We start from the raw sequence: 9,951 nt of genomic DNA, 5'->3' as shown, positions 1-9,951 counted from the left end.
AGTGCTCTAAAGAAACTTTCTGTGTCAGTCTCTTATGGAGAGTCTTAGTTTACGACTACTTCGCGTACGTGGACCAACCACCTTCAGAGATTTCAGAGCGGGAAAACTTTCTTTGTCTCAGTTTCCCAGGTTAATTTGCATGTTTTATGGTAGTGTTAGGATTTGGTCTATTATACTCTAATGATGGTAAACATAGTATAATACATTTTATCAGAGCCTGATGCATATATTTGGTTTCAGTACACGGGGAGCTTTATGTGGATACCAAATCAGATATGTTTCGAAGGTACACGTCGAAATACATTCTTATTCTGTAAAAATAAGCTTAAAAGGTTCAGCTAACAAGCCAAATAACATAACTGTGTCATAAAGTTACCAACATGTCATGTATATTCACAAATGGGGAATGCAGATTGGACTTTAGAGTGTAAACACGGTACACACATGATTTGTCTAACCTTATTACCAAAGTTCACATGAAAACACAAACTACATCACGAAAAAGGAAAATGATGAGATGGGAAAAATACATCCATGTTTACACATTTCTCAAGTGGTTATATATATAGAATACATAAGACTGCAGGGTCTATTTCTCTTCCTTTACAAGAATTTAAGTGAGCGTTGTGGTTCTCTGGAAATTCCGTTTGGGGTCATAAAGTTTTATGGTCTTTATGAGGTTAATATTGGGGAACATTCTTAAAATACACACTTAGAATTCAAAGCTACAAACTAGAGAATCCCACTATAGAATAAAACAAAAACTAATCAAACATGCATGCTTTAATATGTCACCTACAGATTCTGAATCACTTGTATTCTGAATTAAATGCAAAGGGATGTTTGCGTGTGTGTGTGTGTGTGTGTGTGTGTGTGTGTGTGTGTGTGTGTGTAGATCTCCTGGCTATCTGGCTTGGAGAGAGAGAGGTGTGAGCAGATAAGAATCTCTTTGAAACCATCTCCTCGAGTTCTGAGATGTTCTTTGTTAAGCATCACTCGGTAACAGACGTGTCAAAAGAGATCAATTCAGTCCAGACTCATGGAGCCATGCTGTAATTTAAATTCATGAGTTTAAGGGTTAAAAGCTCCAATTCATAGTGAGATTGTCCATCCGCTACATGAGTTTATCGAATTCTTCCTCTCCTATAGCAATAAATGAATAAAATTTTTCCTTAGGGAGACTACAATGCACTCCCTGATGCAGTACTGTAGTAGACGGTTGCATAGTTATTTTGTCCCTGATATTATCAATCTTATAAGTGAAGGTCATAAAGTCATTACTGCTGTGTTGCTTGGAAATTTCTGGGCTTGAAGCTTTCTTTTTCGTTAGTTTAGCCACTGTTTCAAATAAATACCTAGGGTTTTGTTTATTTTTTTCTAATAGGGTAAAAAAAAAAAAAAAGCAGATCTAGCAGCTTTTAAGGCCTCTCTGTATGCAATCGAACTCTCTTTCCATGAAATGCAAAATACCTCTAGTTTTGTTTTCTTCCAGTTGTGCTGCATTTTTCTGGCTGCTCTCTTAAGGGCCAGAGTGTGCTCGTTGTACCACGGTGTTGGTCTATTTTCTTTAATCTTTAAGCACAACGGAGCAACTGTGTCTAAAGTGCTGAAAAAGAGAGTTAAAAGTTTCTGTTGCAATATCGAGTTCTTCTAAGCTATCCGGAATGCTGAGATGATGAAACTGATTAGGAAGATTATTAATAAAGCAATCTGTAGTGGCAGAAGTGATAGGTCTAACATATTTATAACACGGAGTCAGCTTTGCAGCCTTGGCTAAATGTAATTTACACAAGACTAGATAATGATCTGAGATGTTGTCGCTCTGCTGCAGAATTTCAATGGAATCAACATTTATTCTGTGTGATAATATTAGATCTAGAGTATGATTACGACAATGAGTAGGTCCTGACACGTGTTGTCTAACTCCAATAGAGTTCAGAATGTCTTTAAATGCCAATCCCAATGCATCTTTTTCATTATCTACAGTATATGTATATTAAAATCACCAACAATTAGTACTTTATCTGCAGCCAATACTAACTCTGATAGAAAGTCAGCAAATTCTTTGATAAAATATTTATGGTGGCCTGTATTAGAGCTTTAATTCTCTGCCCGAGCCCGAACCGATATTTCCCGCCACTGTCCTCGGGCCGGGTCGGGTCGGGCCCTTGATAAAGCATGTCACGTGTCATGCGCAGCGTCTCGCACTCGCAGTCTCGCACGCGTGACGCATCACACCTGCTGTGCTGTAGGCTATTCTGTTGCTATTCTAAGTGCGACATGGATCTTGAAGAAGCAAATAAAAAAATTAAAACAGGAGAATTAACTTTGAGCAAGTTTGGAGGAAAATCGGAGGTATGGACACATTTTAAACTAGTCGTGGGGAGTGACAACATAATGTGTTGGCTTTGTCTCGTGCATTAAATGCGCACGCTGCTCGCCTATGACAGCAAAAAAACGGGGACTTCGACGATGAACAGACAAGCAGTCTTGCCATGACAGAAATTATTATAGTAGTCAGCCTCAGGCCTCAATATCCGCTTTTGTTACTTTTCCGATCCATTTCTGAATAAACAAACAACGCAGTTTGCATGCTTCTTCCTTGTCGCATTAGGTCTATTCATTAAGATAATAATTAATGAATGCACGCACAATTATGAACTTGATAAATGTTACAGATATGTTTTGCACAAACAAATGCCTTTCAACTTACATGTGCAAAATTCAGAATTAAATGAATGTGCTGCAATTTGTACAAAAGAGTCTGTAGTAGCCTACATGTTTTAGCCATTAAATAAGCACATAGTTTCAAGTTTAAGTTTTGTTTTGAAGAAAGCTTTTCTTTAAAGTGAATTTCGTTTAGTATAAATTGTATCTTAATTTTAATAAATTTTTCATCAACCAATTGCCTGGATTTAATACATAAAAAGCAATATAGCAGACATTATAATCATGACATGAAGTCGCCGGCGCGCCGCGGTCACTTACACCATTTGAAACTCGTAACACACGCTGTCACCGAATTTACAAATGCACATCTTGCTTGTTGCTCACACACGTTTAAATAACAATATGTTGAAGTAACATTATTAATAATAATTAATCTTTAAGAATATTTGATTGAATGCTGAATGTTGTGCTTGTTTAATTTAATAAAATTAAAACTTTAATTGTGATAATTAAAATAATTGAATATTGAATATTGAGTGGCCAATTTTTGCTCATTTATTAATAGTATGTATATAATATAGCCTATATATGTCACGGTTCATGAATTCACTGTTTTCTTCGTGTCTCGTGTATTTGTTGTTCTGTGTGTGTGGGTGTGTGTGAGTGGGCGTTACCGCTCGTTACTGCTGATCAGCGCGCCTGCTGATCTCATTCCCCGCACCAGCTGCTTCCTATTAACTCTCCTATAAATTCTCATCACAATCTCCTCTCTTTGTCAGATCGTTGTTTGATGTCTTCAGTGTTTGTGTATCCAGTCCAGTCGGAGTTTCAGTTTGTGTCCTCGTTTCCTGTTCCGTGTTCAACTGGCTTTCGTGTTCACCTGGATTCTTCACTGTCTCATCACCTCAACACTTCTGCACCAGCATCTGACCATCTAGTCCCTGCATTGCCTGCCTGCTACTTTTGTTCTACCTCTCCAACTTTCAATAAAGAGATTACTTGCATACTTGCTTCCTGTGATTGATCGTGACAATATAGCTGCGCAGCTCCACCCTGTAGCCTTAATAATCTAGCACAGCAGCACCTGCTTAAAAAAATTCTGGCGCCGCCCCTGGTTATAACGGCCCACGTATTAAAAATGGTCGGGTTTAAATCGGGCTCGGGCTCATAATTACAGTGAACGTGTCGGGTCGGGCCGGGCTCGGATACAACGTGCTCGGGCTCGGGTTGGGTCGGGCTTGATTTGTTGGGCCCGATTTAAGCTCTAGCCTGTATACAGTAGCCAACACAAATCTAAAACGTGATTTATCATTTACACTATATATTTATACATTAAGCACCAACACTTCAAAAGAAGTATATTTAAAACTAGATTTCTTAGTGATTTTGAAAATATTACTATAAATTACAGCGACACCTCCCCCTTTGCGTTTCAGACGAGCTTAATGTTTATAACAGTAATCTTGCGGGGTGGACTCATTTAAAGTAATGTAATCGTTTGGTTTTAGCCAGGTTTCTGCCAAACACAGCACATCTAGATCATAGTCAGTAATCATATCATTAACAATAAGTGCTTTTGAAGTAAGGGATCTGTAACAAATTAGCCCAAAGGGGAAATATTAATAACTCATAATTATCAATTATGATTAGTTATCAATATTTAGGTCAGTTAATTGGATTCATTTGAGGTAGCTAAATTAATATTACAATCAATTAATCAGTTCCAACGTACTCTTTTGATTATTCATTTATTCTAAGAAAAGCATATCTTTCATGGCCACTGAAAAATAATTATTTCTTAGCATGTACAGCGCTTAGAGCATGTAACAAGATCAAGATCGTAAAAGGGACTTTGTTGCAAGCAGAGAATCAGAACCAAATATATGTTGTGCACAAGTTTTATGAACTAAATCACAAACATAACTAAACTAAACAAACATACATACATACATTCATACATGCATACATACATGCATAGGTAAAAATGGTGAGTGATATGGAACCGGAAGCAGGAAATGGAACTATGGAAAAGATCTATTTAACTATGAAAAGAACCATCAGCTTATCATTTTCAGAGCACCTCATTAAATTGATACTTTCATGGTTTATGCAGTGGACAATTCTTGAAGTGGTTGATGTGGTCGACATCTTGAAGTTCGTTGATGGGTCCGTGAGTGTCAAATGTCACTGTACAAGTTGCAATTGTTTTCTTCTCTGCTGGATGGAGAAGATATGATGAACTTGCATGGTGGTTTCGACGCTGTTGTGATTGAGAGAGTCCTCTCTCTCCTGAGTGAGCACATGGCTGTTGTGAGTTGAAGCCTGCAGCCTGGGGGCCTGCTGAGGCCACGCTGGACAGCCCGGCATCCCGAACGTATCGAGAAGGCCAAGAGTTGATCGTTGCCCATTCAGTGATGGTAAGGTTGCAGTTTTCTGGATTGAAGAAAATAGCAGTCTGACTCCCTTTTAGAGCGTGAAAGCATGGCAGACAGTGCTCACGGCCTGCTGGGCCCTTGGGCCCCACAGTATCAACTTGAAGGAGCAGCAGTTGAAGCCAGAAGAGAAGAGAGGGAAGTCACTGTGGATTGTCTCTAATAAAGCCTGAGAAAAGCCCCACCTCTCCGGGTTTGCTTGACCAATGAGAAGGGTGGAATTTCCCAAGCGGGAGATTCCTCTGTGGTTGATTTATGAGTCTTTATTCTAAGCGTGCTCATTTGTAATGGCACGCTGGACTGATTTCTGATGACGAAACTAAGAACGATTCTTGTAATACTAATATGTTGCACAGCTATCGGCATATCATGTACACAATCATTTCGGTCTTCAAAGTACCAATTTATAGAGACCAAACATGGTATACGTGAAGTTACGTTGACTGTTGGTTCTATAATAACATCATAGTATCAAAGAGATAATAGTTTTAACAGATAATAGTATTAAAAGACACAACACAAGACAGTATATCATTCACAAAATGTTCTGGAATGCACGTTAATTTCATGTTAATCAGTTAATCGATAAATGAATGCAGGAGAGTCTGTTCTAATATCTGTAGGTTTGTAGCAGGGGCCTTGTTCACATTGCTAAGAGTCATAAAACCAACTTATCTGATCGTGGTCATGGTAACTAAGACCGTCTTGCCCTGTTTGGGGGATGGGACCACAGATCCCAGAGTGAAGTTTAAAGATTTTTTGGTACATATACCAAATAATTGTGTCTGATTTGTCTCAGTCGTTACAGATCGAATATTCAGCAACCCAAGCTTTATAATTTGCTCATCTGTATTATAGCTGTTTTTTATTTGTTGAACATCAATTAAATTTTTAAACTTAGATGGGTTGAAATGTGTTTTGGATTTCCAAATTCGGGGAACAGTCTCTATGTGATGATATCTAGGTGAAAGAGGCTCTATGTGATGGGATTTATCTGACCTTGGTGACGTGAGACAGCTAGCAGACGGTCGGTTAAGCCAGTCTGTCTGCTTCCTGACCTGAGCCCCAGATTGTCATGTTTTATCTCTAAGACTATGAGCCAAATTACTAGAGAGAAGAGCAGCACCATCCCAGGAGGGATGAATACCATTTCTTTTCAACAGGTCAGGTCTGCCCCAAAAACTTTTCCAATTGTCTATGAATTCTATATTATTTTGCGGACACCACCTCGACAGCCAGCCATTGAGTGAACACAATCTACTGACTATCTCATCACTCCTGCGAACAGGAAGGTGGCCAGAGCAAATTACAGTGCCTGAAATCGTACTTGCAAGTTCACACACCTCTTTAATATTAATTTTGGTGATCTCCGACTGGTGGAGTCGAACATCATTTGTACTGACGTGAATAATAATCTTAGAGAATTTACGATTAGCATTTGCCAGCACTTTTAAATTTGCTTTGATGTCAGGCACTCTGGCTCCCGGCAAACATGTGACTGGTGGCTGGTGTCTCTATTTTCACATTCCGTGTAATAGAATCGGCAATAACTAGGGCACAATCAACAGGATTCTCAGTGGGTGTTTCACTGAGTGGGGAGAACCTGTTTAATGCTGTTATCGGAACAGAAGAGCGGTGTTTTGTCCCGCGACTATAGCGTCTCACCGTCACCCAATTCTGCATAGACTCTACTTCAGCCGGAACCGAACAATGTACAGATTTCACTAAGCTAGTCGCATCCAAAGCAGTATCTAAAGCCCTTGCGTTCTTACTATCCTCGATTAAAGTTTGGATGCGTGTCTCTAGTTCTGAAATCTTCCCCATCAGCTTTACTATCTCCCTGCATTTATCACATGTAAATCCTGTGCTGACAGAGAAGGATATGCTAAACATGTTGCATGAGGTGCAAGTAACAATAAGAGGAGAAGATGACATGACTTACCGTGTTTGTTGACTGATCCTACTCACCTAAGTCGTTTGATGGACTTGTAAAAGGCGCGAGAAAAATAAATAAATAAAGAGCGCGCGGATGGCACGCTAACAGGCTAGCGAATTACTACCGTGTTGTGCTAGCAATAACGATTTAGATTGAAGCTAGCTATGTCAGGTTAATGTGTGATGTTGAGTAAGTTATATTTAGCAGTATAAATAACAAGGAATGATAGTAAATAATGATTCAAAACAGAAAGATATACGAAGCTTTCAGATGCACACCAACGCAAACAACAGTGAGCACCCTCACAGCAGAAGCAATGAGGCAGACAGAAGCAATCGATCCTGTTTGTAATGAAAGATGAGGATCTCACAATACCCATGGTGCTAGGTCTGGATTTCCTGGTAGCCACTAGAATTAATTTGGATATTGGTAATGTTCTGTACACTTTACCTGCTACCATTGATTATCAAGAAGAAACATTTTCATTCTTGACTCCTGCTACCGATACATTGCTGTCATTTTAATTGCCTTACCCATTCCAGAAGAAACAACAGAAACCAGGCAATATATTCAACAGCTGGTCACCAACGCTGATACAAATTCCCTATACCAGTCACAACTTCATAATCTACTCCAAGAATGGCCTACTGTCTGCACAAGTGAAATAGGACACACCAAGGTAGTTAAACATCGCATTATCACCACCAACGAGGTACTTGTTTGTAAGAGAGCTTACCGTGTGTCACAAGAAAAACAAGTCTTCATTGATCAGGAGATTAAGTCGATGGTGGATAAGAAGATCATCCGTCCTTCATTTTCTCCTTGGGCTGCTGCTGTAGAAAGAAAGATTGTGGACAAAGATGTTGTATTGATTTCAGAGGGCTCAACGCCAAGACGTATCTAGATGGGTATCCAATGCCTCAGATCCATGATATCCTTGAGTCAGTGCACGGAGCTGCATGTTTCAGTACCCTCGATCTTAAAAGTGGATATTGGCAAGTGGAGATGGATCTTGAAAGCATTCATAAAACTGCTTTTGTGACACAATCAGGACTATATGAATTTTTACGATTACCTTTTGGCCTTAAAGGGTTAGTTCACCCCAAAATGAAAATTATGTCATTAATGACTCACCCTCATGTCGTTCCAAGCCCGTAAGACCTCCGTTCATCTTCGGAACACAGTTTAAGATATTTTAGATTTAGTCCGAGAGCTTTCTGTCCCTCCATTGAAAATGTATGTACGGTATACTGTCCATGTCTAGAAAGCTAATAAAGACATCATCAAAGTAGTCCAAGTGACTACAGTGGCTCAATCTTAAGTTTATAAAGAGACATGAATACTTTTTGTGCGCAAAAAACAACAAAAATAACGACTTTATTCCACTATTCATTTCCTTCTCTCTGGGCCTCGAGTTAGTTCACGTAGTATAACTGCGTAGCGCTTCTGGGTTGTACGTCACACGCATCACACACATGACCAGCGTCGGCCAATAGTGAGCCTACGTGTGACGTACAACACAGATGCGCTACGCAGTTATACTACGTGAAAAAACTCGAGGCCCAGAGAGAAGGAAATGAATAGTGGAATAAAGTCATTATTTTTGTTGTTTTTTGCGCACAAAAAGTATTCTCGTCGCTTTATAAACTTAAGATTGAGCCACTGTAGTCACTTGGACTACTTTGATGATGTCTGTATTACCAGTATACCGTACATACATTTTCAATGGAGGGACAGAAAGTTTTCGGACTAAATCTAAAATATCTTAAACTGTGTTCCGAAGATGAACGGAGGTCTTACGGGCTTGGAACGACATGAGGGTGAGTCATTAATGACATAATTTTCATTTTTGGGTGAACTAACCCTTTAAAAACTCGGCAGCCTCGTTCCAACGTCTTATGGAGTTTGTATTGAAGGATCAGAAAGGAAAAAACTGTTTTGTGTACATTGATGATATTGTAGTGTACTCAAAATCTGAGCAAGAGCATCTTACCCATCTGAGAGAAGTGTTGCAGTGCTTACACAAGGCAGGTTTAACTTTTAACTATCTTAAAGTGCAACTTGATGCAGAAGTCATTGAAATCACAAACGTGATTTTCGTTGAAGGAATAAAGACAGATCAAGACAAGGTCAATGCTGTTAACCATTTCCCTGTACTGAAGTCTCTGAAGGAAGTGCAACGATTTCTGGGTATGACAGGCTGGTACCACAGATTTGTTCCAAATTTCTCAGAGAAGGTTGCACCATTGCATGCACTGAAAAAGAAAGGAGCTACTTGGATGTGGACAGAAGAATGTCAGAATTCCTTTGAGTTGATTAAGGGTGAGTTGATTAGCGCACCAATCCTCATTGCACCTGACCTGAGTAAACCATTCAAAGTCCAGACAGATGCAAGTTATCTTGGAGTCGGAGCTGTCCTTACCCAGGACATTGAGGGAGTGGAACATGTAGTGGCCTATGCTTCACGTCTTTTAAGAGGAGCTGAAAAGTCATACTCCGTTTCGGAAAAGGAGTGTTGCGCTGTGGTATGGGCAGTAGAAAAATTGAGGCCTTACTTAGAGGGTCGACCATTTGAAGTGATCACTGATAATGCTGCTCTTACCTGGGTCTTCAACCATCCAAAACCTTCATCTCGGTTGATACGCTGGGGCATTCGTCTGCAAGAGTTTGAATTCACTCTATGCACTCTATGATTTCAATAACTTTCCTAATAATTGTTAACAGAAACATTGCTGGATTTCATGTTGTAGATTCACAAATATATTATTAACAAATATTAAATGCCCATACATTTAAAGCTTATACACAGGAAGAGATCAGAGAATCAGACATGTCCGGGATGATCACGGCATTATCACAACAGCCATAAACACCTGATCATCTTCCTCTTGACTTTTTCTTGCCATAACAAAT

Source organism: Abramis brama, assembly GCF_963993115.1.
Source record: "Abramis brama genome assembly, chromosome: 8".
NCBI classification, from domain to species: domain Eukaryota; kingdom Metazoa; phylum Chordata; class Actinopteri; order Cypriniformes; family Leuciscidae; genus Abramis; species Abramis brama.
Note: the sequence above shows the minus strand (reverse complement) of the source record.